The following is a 14,759-nucleotide window of genomic DNA, read 5'->3' on the forward strand; positions in this document are numbered from 1 at the left end:
TAAGAGTTTAGAGCAGTCCAACTTTATAATAGGCAGTGGTACTGTAGAGGTTATGGTGGGATATGTGAAGTGTCACTTGATCTGAGCTTTGTAGACCTTTGGCCCTAACTGTGTAGATCACACGGACACCACTGGTCCTCGTTGCGGGTGGAGCCTGCCGGCTATATCCTCTAACACGTATTGTGCAGAGGGGTCAAAGGCTACAAGCTGGAAGACCCGTGCAATGCGAGAACTTCAATCATATCTGAAAATAATGTTTATCTTTGCTCCAGTCAGGGGATTTTGGTCGTAAGGACCTTAGAAGCACTGTTAAATAACAGGAACTACACTTTTTATTAGTTTTTCAGCTTATAATATCTCGTTTCCCATAAGGGACCGATGCAGATATCCAAGCTGATAAGAACAGATACTACATTTTGATCTTAGCCAAAAGGCCGAGAAGCTGATGAGAACAGCTTTTGTTTGAGTACCTTGATTGTTCAAAACCTAACTTTCGTTAGACGTCCTCTGTAACCAGGGCATTGCTTAGGCAAGGCCGTTGGAGGACATACTCATTGATAAAGTACAGTTTTCGAAGTTTCAGCCTCCGCTTCCACTTCTCAAACTCTTCTTTATGCCATTTGTAACTTACCACTTTGAATCTATAAAACTCCCATTGGTCTGTTTTCGTCCTTGCCCGCTCTGGCCACTGTTTGAGTCAGAGGGGTTTTTAGACTTTGCAGGCCTGGGAATCCTGGTGAAACTTATGGTCTTGAAGGTAGGAGGCAGATAGGAAAGTGAAGAAAAAACTGGTCTTGAAGAGAGTGGTGGGTTTCAATTAAAACACTTGGGTCGTGGATCTAACTAGCAAAGGTGCCAGTACCTTATCTAGTTTCCGTTCACCGTGCAATCTATCCCATTTATGCGGGGTTGCCCATAGAGTGCCCGGTGAGCAGGAGTTACACACAATTCATACTTTTCAATTTTTAATATTTATCAATTCTTAATCTCTCTCTCTCTATATATATATACACTCACTTATTAGCTTTCAATTAGTCATTTCATCAATAAACTATAAAGTAATCCTCAGTTACTTCTGGGTAAGGTTATTAACATGCCTACACTAATACAATTTTTTTGTATTTTTTAATTTTATAATTTTTTGTTAATTTTTTAGTTTATTATATATAATTTTTTTCATGCAAATATTGTTTAATAAGCTAATAAGTAGGATTAGTAAAGGATCAAAATCATACCGCTAGAGCACTTGGCGGCTTTCTAGTTCTTCCATCCCAGAGGCCATTTTCATGGCCGCCCGAAGTTGGTCTTTCCTGCTGCGATGTAGGGTCCTGAAGTCCTCCATAATCTAAAGTCCCTGCAAGAGAAGCTTGTCAAGTTCTAGTGTGTAAGGTGTATTGTATTATATTAAAAATGACATCTAAGTTATCCCTCGTGTATGTTCGCTAAAATGGGATGTGTGCACCATTTTTTGTTGAAGTTGTACTCTCCATTAGCATGAGGTTAGTGTGCATATAATTCCTTATTGAACATCTGGCTGTAGAATACGCTGGGGGGTTTCGAACTTTCCAAATACGGAAGCAGAGTTCTTTGTGTATAGGAGCAGTAGGTTTTTAATTGGTTTTGTGTATGTGGAAGTAGACTATCATTTGTTTTGTAGGAAGAGGAATATTGAATTTATTGGCCACATAGTTCCATACGCCTTGCGCAACTGGGCAATCGTACAGTACATGTTTGACTGTCTCTTCCCCAGGGCAATAAACGCATGTCTAATGGGGGGCTTTACCTCTTCTGTGTAGCACGTGCCGCGTTGGAAGGAGGCATGGGCCATTCTCCACGCGATAGCACTTCTTGATGGATAGGTGTCAGTGTTTGTGAATGTTTTCCCACGTTTTTTCCGAGGTTTGTCGCGGGTGTTGTTCTAATATATATCGTGTTATTTTGTTTGTAATTTGGAGAAGGCTATCTGATGATAGGTTAATTTCTTCCTCTTTGTTTTTTTTTGCTTTTGTAGATCGTTTATTATTTCTATATAGAATCGCGTTGTGTTTTTGTTATTGGCCCTGGTGTTTTGGTTTCGCCGAATAGTGGGATTTTTATTCCAAGCCAATATCTGGCGAACCATTTAGCTTGGTGTTGTTCGTGTTGAAGTATTTTTTAATCGTTTTCATAGATGTCGCTAATATTTTGGATTTAAAGTGTGGGAAATCGTATCCCCGCCTGTGTTTTTGGGCCGTACATTTCGTTTCTGGCTACCTCTTCCGCTTGGTAATTCCAAAAATATCAGAATGACATTGACTGCCATTTTTTAACTGTTTTCGTTGTGATTGATTGTATTTGTGCTATGTATAGTATGGATGGTAGGAATATTGTATTGATTATCCGAGCTCACGCTTGTAGCGAAAACATGCTCGGACGTCAAATTTGCATTTTTGTTTGTATTGTTTGCGTTATGTTGTTTGCAGAGTTTTCTTTCTTCTTGTGTGAAAGACTCCAGAATTTTAAGTGGTCCCGTGACTATGTTCCCTCCATGTGGTGTAGTCTCGTTTGTGTTTCAAGGTGGTTTTTGTTTGATTTAACTTTAATCCCGATAGTTTACTAAATTGTTCCGTAGTTTTAATGAGTGCATGTAATGATTGCCGTGATGTCGTCTGCATGGCAGATCGCTTTGTTTGCATTCTTCATGCAATCTGCCAGCCAGACTCATCCCAGCAATGCTTTTGTTCGTCTGTATAAATTGTAATAATGGTTCCATACATAACGTATAGAATGTTGGGCTTAATCTGCAGCCCTGTCATACCCCCCCTCTGTATTGTAATAGGATCCGTAATTTGGCCGTTTATTTAATTGTTTAGTGCTGTCGTTGTAGATTGTTGGTATGCCTTTTATTAATTTGGGGTGTATTATGAATTTTGCTAGTGTCGAACATATATTCGTGTCGGACGGAATCGAAGGCTTTAGCTAAGTCTATGTTTACAAAATAAAGATTTGTTTCTTTCTTGTTTGCATAATTTATAACATCGCGTATTAAGTTTAAATTTAGGTGTATGCTTCGATTGGGTACACCGCTTGTCTAATTTGATTTTATTAACTAAGGCGTTGTATTTTTTATTCTGTTGTGTATTATTTTTGTGAATATTGTGTAGTCGGTATTCGTTAGTGTGATTTGTCGCCAATTTGTAATTTCGTTTATGTTGTCGCTTGTTTTTGGTATAAAGATGGTCAGGCCTCTTCTAAAATCCGCGTTTATCTGGTTTGTGTTTAGAAAGTTCTTAAATAAAGACGTTAATTTAGGCCCTACAATGTGAATGAAAGTTTTATAATATTCTATGGGTATACCATCAATGCCGGGTGTTTTTTTTTTTTGTTACTGAAGGATTTGATAGCTTTAGTCACTTCGGTTAATGTAATTTGTTTCTCTTGGTATGCTTGGTGTTTCAGTGTTTGCGATAAGTTGATATTTCCCCATTCAATTGTTCCCTGCGTTTCTGCTGTTTGTGTAAATAATTCTGTGCAGTGTTGGTGAAAAGCTTGAGCTATTTCCGGAGTAGTGTTTGCGATCTTGTGGTTTTCGTATGTTATATTTCTAATTAAGTTGGTGGAATGGTTTTTTTAATCTTTCGTAGAAAGCCGCATTGTCCTTTCCTTGGAGGAGCCACTGAGCTCTAATTTTCCATTTAAATTTACGTGTTTCTTGTATATCTAGTGCCCTAATGTCTTGTATTTTCTTGATTGTGTAGTGGTTCAATGACCCTGGTCGTTTGTGACGTAAGAATAGCGAGTTCTCTGTATAGATGTCTTCGTTTTTCGTTCTGTTCCGCCGTTTTGCTGTGTTTTGGAGCAAAATCGCAGTGAGGTTTTTCATTTCGGTCCACCAATGTTGGATGTCTTTCTGTTCCGTTTGTTTCTCATTCCACATTTGTTCGTATTTGGCCCTTATGTCTAAATCATGGAGGAGGCTGGTGTTCATTTTCCAGTACCCTGGTCCTGTTTCCATCCTCCAAACAAAGGTGTTTTGGCTTCAACCATCTTGTGATCTCACACGTGCTCGGCGACGTTCATGTTAATGTTTTAGGCTGCCGTCACCTGTTGCTAAGGATGTTGTGTAGATTCTGTTTATTCTTGTGCATATATCTTTGCTGGCGTTGCTCCAGGTTGCGGAGAAAATATTGCCTTTTTTCGCGACCCAGTAGTCTGTGATGTCCGTTTCTCGGCACGTTCTTACTATTTCAGCAGCGCCCGAGTTTCCTGTAAGATTGTTTCCTCCCTGTTTGTCCCTATCAAGTACCTCTACGCAGTTCCAGTCCCCTCCGATTATGAGGTAATCGTGTCCTGCGATTAAGGTATGAAGTGCTTGATAATAAAGTGTGTCGTTCGACTTCTCGATTTGGTGCGTATATGTTAACTATTTTGTATGTGATGTTGTTGAGTGTCCAGTCAATTGTGATGACTCTTCCTTCGATGTCTCTTCGTATGTTATGTTTCCTGTCATGGGGTTTTTAACTATGCCTACTCCTCTGGCCCTATCAGTACCAAAGCTCCAGAATCTTTGGACGTGGTATCTTTGTTCGATGTTTTTGATTTCTCTTAAGGTGTTTTTGTATGAGCAGGACTTGTATGTTCCTCTGTTGCATTATTGTTAATATTTGTTCCTTTTTTTTAGGGTTTCTAAAACCCTGTGTATTAAGGGTAGCGATGCTTATGTATGTTGTTATTGTTTGATGGGTTTCCTTTCCGCCCTTACCATTTTCTCACCCATATGTATGGGTTTAGCCATTTCTGGATGTTTTTTAATGCCCCACTTTCGGCTGATTCAAAATTGTTGTCGAAGTCGGGGTCTGTCGATTTTGTGTAACCCATTCAAATTGGGCCTTTACTCCTCCTTTGTAATGCCCTTGGGTTAACGTTATAAAGGTGGGTTCTGTGATTCTCTCCTTTGCTTCATTGAAGCATTTGTGTTCGAGGGTATACATAATTTTGTTTCCTGCTTTGTTTCTCGTGTTTGGGGTTTTCACCTTTCGAATTTTTTGGGGGGATATTTCTTCTAATGTTTTCTGGATTTCTTTTGTGGGATTTTCTGTATTTCCTGCAGCGATCCCTATTGGTTGTTGGGGTTCGTTGTGGTTATGGTGGGATTTGCATCATCTATTGCAGTGATCCCAGTTGTTTCCTGATTGATGTCAGGACGATATCGTCAACACTAACGTTGAGGATAAATGGGTTTACTGTTTCATCACTTTCCTCAGCAGTGATCCCTGTGCTTCCCACAAGAGAAAATGTGGAATTTACTGGGGTTGTTTTTTTTGTCTTTAGGGCACTCCCGACTTTTATGGTGAATGGAATAGCATTTTGTGCAGAGCTGTTGAACCCCGGGGTAGTTCATAACCAGCTTTCATCCTGCTATCGTAACAATATTTGGGACTGGCTTGTCCATAATCATATTAATTGTTACGTTTCCGGACTGGACTGATGGAAAGTCATTGTATACGTGGCGAGTTGTTTTTATATCCTTTCCGTATATAAATAATTTTCTCGCTATCCAATCATCTTTTAGTTCAATAGGTACTCTTTGTACCTTAATGGTTTTTCTTTGTATACCGATTCCTTATGGTTTTATGTTATGGCTTTTGATATGGAAACCTTCGAGAAGGATATCTTTAGAGGTTTCTGATTTTAGAGTCAACTGGTATTGGTTCCCTGGAAAAGAAGTGATCCAAGTGATTTCGTCATCTTTCTTCAGTATATCAAATATCACTCTCAGAACATCTAGAGGATTGATTTGTTCCTCGGTGGGGATTTGAAATTGGATGGTGTTTGGTCGTTCAAAGTTGAACGGAATACCAGGAATATGCGATTCGTCTACTAAAGGTGTAGAGTTCCGGTGCTCCGAAGAATTGTGTGTACCTTTCGCGAGTGCTTTCACATAAGATATCATTTTCCTATTCAGGGGAGTGTTCAAATCTGTTTAAAATAATTCGGGTGGAGTGGGGGGGGGTGTATTGTTCCCGCCAAAAAAAATTAAAGTGAAAACTTACCTTGTGAATACATCGTTAACTTGCTTTGTGGCTGGGCCAAGATGGTAGTAGCTTCTGGGCTGTTGCCCTTCTACTGGAGCTGGAACACGTACTCTGGAACTGGAAAATCTTCAAGAACAGATACTACGATCTGGAATAGCCTTGGAGCTCTCCCTCGGGTCCGCGACTGCGAAAACGCGTAATCCGAAAAAGCACAGATATTTTATTTGGGTACCTTAATTGTTCAAAATCTAACCCTCATTAGACATCCTCCGTGACCAGGGCATTGCTTAGCCAAGGCCGTTTGGAGGACATACTCACTCATAAAGTACAGTTAGTCGACGTTTTCGGCCTCCACTTCTCAAACTACAATTTATACCTTTTGTAAATTGCCACTTTGAATCTATGAAATTCCCATTGGTCCGCTTTCATCCCAGCCCACTCTGGCCACTGTATGAGTCAGAGGGGTTTTAGACTTTGCAGGCCTGGGAATCCTGGTGAAACTTATGGTCTTGAAGACAGAAAGGAAAGTGAAGAAAAAACTGGTCTGGAAGAGGGTGGGAGTGGTGGGTTACAATTAAAACATTTTGGTCAAGGATCTATCTAGCAAAGGTGTCAGTCCCTTATTTAGTTTCTGTTCACCGTGCAATCTATCCCGCAATCATGTGGGTTTGTCCATAGAGTGCCCGGTGAGCAGGGGTTACATACAACTAATACTTTTCAATTATTATCTTAACTATTTCTAATTTGATATATATTCATTTTTCGAAATTAACTGACTTAAACCCGAGAATTATAACACAATGACATTTATTTGAAAAAACGAACATGTTTCGTCAAGAATGACTTCTTCAGGCGATAAGAACATAGAAAGATTATAAAAGACACTTAAATTAACATTGACACACTCTAAAGCTATACAATTATAAAGCCATAATATTCGACTGTAAATTAGTTATTATGAGCTTGAACTACAGTCCGAGTTAAAGTTCTATTGTTGTACACCGGTGCATGTGTGGAATCACGCGATTTCCAGTATCTAATAGTAGAGTTGAAAGAGTCAGCCAAATTATAGCTAAGATTATTATTCAAATGAAAAGGGTTTAAGGTGATTTCCCTTGACTCGACAATGCGGCGCTCTATTTCATCATGGCAGATGTGTAGGATTCAAGTCAATGTCCAATTTATTTCATGTTGGTGGCCTTCGTTGTTCGTGTTTATTGAAAGCAGGACATGGCCCGACAGAGCAGTTTCTCTGGTTCTCTTATAAGCACTGTCCCTCTGATGCTTTTGAGACGTAGTAAGATAGATTTCTCTGTCTGCCCATAGTAAGGCTTTCCACTTTCACAATTGACCTTGTATACACCTGGGAATTGTAGAAGGTTGTGAGGTTGTTTAGAGTTGTTGAAGCGTGATATTATTTTTGGCAGAGTCGAGAAGCACGTTTTTATGTTAAACTTCTTTAGAATTCTGCTCAGCGTTTTGGATAGTGTGCTGATATATGGCAAGACGATATGACCTTTGGAGTCGTCCTGTGTCTCTACGTTGTTACGTTGACGGCGGGATAATTGGCTGTTAATACTTTTTAGAGAGTTTTTAAAGGTCCATTTAAGATGTTGTAGTTCCTTTTTCAGTTCTTCTTCATCTGACAGTACAGATCTTGCACGATTCGCTAGAGTTGATATAATACCCAACTTTTGCGCTGGATGGTGATGGGAGGACGCATGCAAATATCTGTCTGTGTGTGTTGGCTTTCTAAAAATAGAGACGTTAATTGATTCAGGCGTCTTGATGAGTTTAACATCTAGGAAGCAGATGGAACTATTTTCTTCAATCTCCATAGTCAATTTTATATCTTGATGGCGGTTGTTTAAGTGGTCGAGAAACTTGTGAAGATTCTCAGTACCATGCTCCCATATGAGGAATATATCTTCCACATATCTAATCCAAATGTTTGGTTTTAAAGTAAAAGAGGAGATCGCCTTTTCTTCAAAGTCCTCGAAAACAATGTTGGCTAACACAGGAGAGAGAGTGCTTCCCATAGCTAATCTTTTGACTTGTTTGTATAGTTGACCTTCGAATTCAAAATAGCCAGAGTTTACACAGTAAGATAACAGAGAGAACATTTTATTTGAAATCTTGTTTTTTTAAAATATGGAGACCGTCCTGTGTCAGAACGTTGGTAAAGAGTGCTACCACGTCAAAGCTCACCATGATATCAGAAGATTTTAGTTTTAGGTCCTTTATTTTAGAGACAAAATCTGTTGAGTTTTTAATATAAGATTTTCCCGCATAAGCGTTTAACTATGATGCCAGATATTTGGATAACCTGTATGTGGGTGAGTGAATGCTGTCTACTATAGGTCTCAGTGGATAGTTTTCTTAGTGTACCTTCGGGAGGCCATATAACCTTGGAATGAGGGGGTGTAAAGAGCGGATGGAGAGGCGTGTATTCCGTGGAATTTCTGTGGTCTTTTGTAGGAGATTATTTGTTCTATTGTGTATTTCTCTTGTTGGGTCTCTCTCAATTTCCAAATAAATACCTGAGCATCTGAGAAGTGCTAAGATTAAACAACCGCCATCAAGATATAAAATTGACTATGGAGATTGAAGAAAATAGTTCCATCTGCTTCCTAGATGTTAAACTCACAAGACGCCTGAATCAATTAAAGTCTCTATTTTTATTAAGCCAACACACACAGACAGATATTTGCATGCGTCCTCCCATCACCATCCATTGCAAAAGTTGGGTATTATATCAACTCTGGCGAATCGTGCAAGATCTGTACTGTCAGATGAAGAAGAACTGAAAAAGGAACTACAACATCTTAAATGGACCTTTAAAAACTCTCTAAAAAGTATTAACAGCCAATTATCCCGCCTTCAACGTAATAACGTAGAGACACAGGACGACTCCAAAGGTCATATCGTCTTGCCATATATCAGCACACTATCCAAAACGCTGAGCAGATTTCTAAAGAAGTTTAACATAAAAACGTGTTTCTATGTTAAACTGCCAAAAAATATCACGCTTCAACAACTATAAACAACCTCACAACCTTCTGCAATTCCCAGGTGTATACAAGGTCACTTGTGAATGCGGAAAGCCTTACTATGGGCAGACAGAGAAATCTATCTTACTACGTTCGAAGAGAATCAGAGACATTGTTATAAGAGAACCAGAGCAACTGCTCTGTCTGGCCATGTCCTGCTTTCAATAAACACGAACAACGAAGGCCACCAACATGAAATAAATTGGACATTGACTTCAATCCTACACATCTGCCATGATGAAATAGAGCGCTGCATTGTCGAGTCAAGGGAAATCACCTTAGACCCTTTTCATTTGAATAATAATCTTAGCTATAATTTGGCTGACTCTTTCAACTCTACTATTAGATACTGGAGATCGCGTGATTCCACACACGCACAGGTGTACAACAATAGAACTTTAACTCGGACTGTAGTTCAAGCTCATAATAACTGTAATTTACAGTCTAATATTATGGCTTTATAATTGTATAGCTTTAGAGTGTGTCAATGTTAATTTAAGTGTCTTTTATTATCTTTCTATGTTCTTATCGCCTGAAGAAGTCATTCATGACGAAACATGTTGCGCTTTTTCAAATAAATGTCATTGTGTGATAATTCTCGGGTTTAAGTCAGTTAATTTAGAAAAATGAACATATCCCAACCCCGAGTTAATAGTACGTTTCATCATATATATATATATATATATATATATATACACACACACACACACACACACTCTCTCTCTCTCTCTCTCTCACACTTATTAGCTTTAAAATAATCATTTGGTTAATATATAAACTATAAATTATTCCTCAGTTACTTCTGGGTAAAGTTAACACTAATGCAATTTTCTTTTTTTATTTTATATTTTCTTGTTAGTTTTTTATTCTATTATATACACATACGAATTTTTTTTTAATTCTTTAAATAGCTAATAAGTAAGTTAGTAGGGTTAGTAAAGGATCCAAAATCATACCTTTAGAGAACTTGGCAGCTTTGTAGTTCTTCCATCCCAGCGGCTATCCAAATTCGCCATTCCTGCTGCTGTGTAGGGTCCTAAAATCTGCCATACTCTAAAGTCCCTGCAAGAAAAGCTTGTCAAGATCCGTCAGTTCCAGTGTGAAATGTGTATTGTATTGTATTAAAATAACAGCTAAGTTGTCCGTCGTGTATGTTCGCTAAAATGAGAGGTGTGCGCCCTCTTTTTTGATGAAATTGTACGCTCCAATTAGCAAGAAGTTCGTGTGAAAGTAGTTTCTGATTGAGCACCTCGCAGAAGCCAGGATGTCTAGAAGACCAAGTTGGTGGATCGAGTTTGCTCTAGCTTTTCTAATTTTCAATATATGGTATCGTAGTTCTTTGATTGTGAAGAGGAGTACGTTCTTTATTGGTTTTGTGTCTGTTTAAATATACTATGGCCTCCTTTGAGGGAAGAGGGATGTTGAATTTGTTTTCCACAATTCCACACTCCTTGCGCAACTGGGCAATCGTACAATGCATGTTCGACTGTCTCTTCCCCAGGACAAAAGACGCATGTTTCATGTGGGGCTTTTCCTCTTCTGTGTAGCTTGTGCCGCGTTGGGAAGAAGCCATGGGCAGGCAAACAGCACTTCTTGATGGGTAGGTGTCAGTGTTTGTATGTTTTCCCACGTTTTTTCGGTGGTTTGTCCCGGGTGTTGTTGTAATGTGTACGGTGTTATTTTGTTTATTTGGAGAAGGCCATCTGATAGGTTAATATCTTCCGCTTTGTTTTTTAGGTTATGTAGTTCATTTATTATTTCTGTATAGAATCGCGTTGTGTTTAATGTTATTGGACCCGGCGTTCTGGTTGCGCCGAATAGTGGGATTTTTATTCCAAGCCAATATCTGGCGAGCCGTTTTGCTTGGTGTTTGGGTTGAAGTACTTTTTTAATCGTTTTCATGGATGCTGCTAATATTTTGGATTTAAAGTGTGGGAAATCGCATCCCCCCCCTGTGTTTTTGGGCCGTACATTTCGTCTTTGGCTACCTCTTCGGCTTGGTAATTCCAAAAATACCGGAATGCCATCGACTGCCATTTTTTAATTGTTTTCGTTGATTGGTTGTATTTGTGCTGTGTATAGTATGGACGGTAGGAATATTGCATTGATTACCCAAGCTCGCGCTTGAAGCGAAAACATGCTTGGACGCCAATTTTGCATTTTTGTTTGTATTGTTTGCGTTATGTCGTTTGCAGAGAGTTTTCTTCCTTCGTGTGTGAATGGGACTCCTAGAATTTTAAGTGGTTCCATCCATGTGGCGGAGTCTCGTTTGTATTGTTTAAATGTTTTAGTGCGGTTTTCTTCTGGTTTAGATGGAGTCCCGATAGTTTACTGAATTGTTCTGTAATTTTAATGAGTGCATGTAATGATTCCTTTTGTTATGATTGCCGTGATGTCGTCTGCATGGCAGATCGCTTTACATTCTTCATGCGATCTGCCAGTCAAACTCATCCCGGCAATACTTTTGTTTCTCTGTATGGCTTGCAATAACAGTTCCATACATAACGTGAAGGGGTTGGGTAAGTGGCAGCCCTGTCTCGCTACTCTCTGTATTGTAATAAGATCAGTTATTTGGCCGTTTATTTGTAATTGTGTACTGTTGTCTTAGTAGATTGTCTGTATACATTTTACTAGTTTCGGGTGTATTCCGAATTTTGCTAGAGTGTCGAACATATATTTGACGGAATAGAAGGCTTTAGTTTAGTCTAAGTTTACGAGATAAAGGTTTGTTTCTTTCTTGTTTGCGTAATTTATTTCATCCCGTATTAGGTTTAAATTTAAGTGAATGCTTCGATTGGGTATGCCGCTTTTCTGATTTGATTTTTATTAAGTATGTCATTGTATTTTTAATTCTGTTGTCTATTATATTTGTGAATATTTTGTAGTCGCTGTTCGTTAAATTGACTGGTCGCCAATTTGTAGTTTCGTTTGTGTTTTCGCTTGTTTTTGGTATGAAAATTGTCAGGCTTCTTAAAATCCGTGTGTATCTGGTTTATATCTAGAAAGTGTTGAATAACTCTTAGTTTAGGCCCTACTAAGTGAATAAAAGCCTTATAATATTCTTTGGGTATGCCATCAATTCCAGGTGTCTTTTTGTTACTGAAGGATTTCTTTATCCTCCTTTTCTTTTGTTTCCATTGTTTGCAAATAAAAACACATTTCCTGGGAAATGTGTTTTTTCATTATGGAAAATACCTAAGAATAGTGATCTGAACATCCGCCACCTTTGCAACGAATTGCCTGAGATTTTTAATGCTGATTCAACTTGAATATCCTTACCAGATCTCTTCCGATCCATGTTCTCGTTAGTAAGAGCTGAAATTTCAATTTTTGTTTTTGTTTTTTAATTTTTAAAGATCTTGCAAGAGAATGGTTGTGAAATTTCGAAATGTACAACGCACTATGCTGACTAGTTTTTGGCAACTTATCATACATAGCACTCTGAAATTCTTTGCTTTTCTTGAAAAGATAAATCTTTACGGTTTTTTTTAACTTCCTTGCGCTATAATGCTGAGCGTCGTTTTGGCGAGCACTTAAAGTCAAAAGATACTCAAGTTGAATCTGCCTTTGTGTGAAAGATTAAGATGAAAATAAGATTAAGATTACCCACCTGCATTTGCACGGAAGAATAACGTTAAAGCAAGATTATCAAAATAATGAGATTTCTACGAATGTTGTTTGTCAAATTTTCTCCTGACCAACATTGATTTCTCAGAATTCTGAGACTCAAAAGGTAAAGGCCACACATTCGAGGATTTCCATAACAATAACCGGAATTTGTGATAATAGGCGTATTATTTTTAATTCAATTTGAATGGTGAGTTTCGGGACCGACTGATTTGCACAATAATAGCCGATCGCTCGCTAATATTAACCGCGATCACAATAAGCGGATGCTACTGCAATAATGAAGGCAATTCGGGGATGCTGAGGATTGTGTTCTCATGTCATGTTAGGAAACTTTCATACTTTCTACAAACAATCGGTCTTGAAATAATTGCCAATGTAATTACAAATTGTTTATATCTGGAATTTTCGCTCGGGTGGTGACCGCGGATAAGTGGAGATGACTGCGGTATTAATTTTTTAATTTTATAATCGCCATAACTTTCGCGCCTTACGTCTATGCTATCGCGATGCTCACACAAACGAAACCGACAATGTTTACCTTGTCCATGTAAGCTGAAAATCAGAAGAGCACTTAGATGTTCAAAGAACCGCACATAATCGACCCCCACCCCCTGGTGTGATCGGACGTATTTCTCTGAACTCTGCTGCCTAGTTTATTTTTATATAGGGTTTTTTGGGAAGTTCGCATTGCACTGGAACTAACACAGTTCGTGTTCTACTATCTCCCTCTCTTTATGACATATGCAGGGGTCTAATGGCCGGCAGGCCCCACCTGCAATGAGGACCAGTGGTGGTTGAATGGTTTTAGGGAGATAGATCTCTGCACTGTGTCCAAGTAAGCTCCTGAATCTCATTTTTCCACGTTTTTAGGATAGTCTCCTATAACAGACTAACTTTTTGCTGGTAGACAGCTTATTCTAAGCTGTCTACGAGATTTGCTAGCAGACTCTGTCTACAGTATTACCTGGGAAACTGCTAGTTTTTCTCAAGCCAAACTATGGACTCTCCAATCGACCAGCTTGTTTTCAAACAGCTTTTGGCTGTCTTTAAGCATATTGGAGGCCTTCTACAAAGGAAATGGCCAGGTAAAGTGGCAATCCACCAAGTAGAAGCGGTGGATACAGAGGACTGTAAATCCCCTGACCCTCTCCCCCAGCACTTCTCAAGATAACACCAGATAGATTATGCACTGGTTAAAGACCAGTCCCTAGTGGACTCTGATAACTCTACAGACTATCAGGTTGTCAGCAGAAAAAAGCTTAAGAAGAGTTCACCAGCAGCAGAGCCTGAAACAGTATATCAAATGAACACATCAGCACTATCTGATGCAAGAACAGAGACAGATATACTGACCCAGCCCAAATTCAGGATTCCACCAGTAATCCTGAGATCTAAGGAAAAATGGTCGTCACTTGCACAAATGATGAGAAAATAACATCAAGTTCTCATCAGCCAAAAACACAAATGATCGAGTCCCCATACAGCCCGAAGGAATAACGCACTATCACCAGCTCACTAGACTTATGTATGAACAGAAATTACCATATCACACATCAACTGAAAAGTGAAAACCTTAAGGTAGTTATCAGAGGATTGGTAGAAAACATAACATCCGAATAGATAGCTACTGACCTCAGATCAAAAGGCTTGGAGCTGATCAAGATCTCTCGCACGTATCGAGCAGACAAGTGTCCCATGCCTCTGGTCTTGGTGGAGATCAGTAAAGATCAGAGAAATCTACGATCTCAGAATAGTCTGCAACTTGGTGATCAGGACTGAGCCACTGAGAAGAAAGGCATCGGCTGGTCAATGCCATCGCTGCTAAAAATATGGGCATGCACAAATGCTATGCAGAGCAGATTACAAGTGTGTAAAGTACAGTGGCAATCATCCCTCGCCAACTTCTATCAAACCAAAGACCATACCTGCTAAATGTGCGAACTGCAGCAGCCCACATCCTGCAAATTACAAGAGTTGTTCTCTACATCCATCCAACCTCCAAAAGTCTAGACAGGAGTCAGTCCCATCCATTCAGAAAAGTATCATGAGATCTGCGCCCGAATTC

The 14,759-nt window shown here is 39.1% G+C and overlaps 1 pseudogene; it reads right to left on the reverse strand.

The window, feature by feature from the left end:
- Positions 1-334: 334 nt before the first annotated feature.
- Positions 335-446, reverse strand: LOC150093551 (U2 spliceosomal RNA; annotated as a pseudogene).
- Between the last annotated feature and the right edge of the window lie 14,313 nt (positions 447-14,759).

This window comes from Typopeltis vanoorti, chromosome 24 (assembly GCF_054136105.1).
Source record: "Typopeltis vanoorti isolate ZY-2024b chromosome 24, IOZ_Tvanoo_1.0, whole genome shotgun sequence".
NCBI lineage: Eukaryota > Metazoa > Arthropoda > Arachnida > Uropygi > Thelyphonidae > Typopeltis > Typopeltis vanoorti.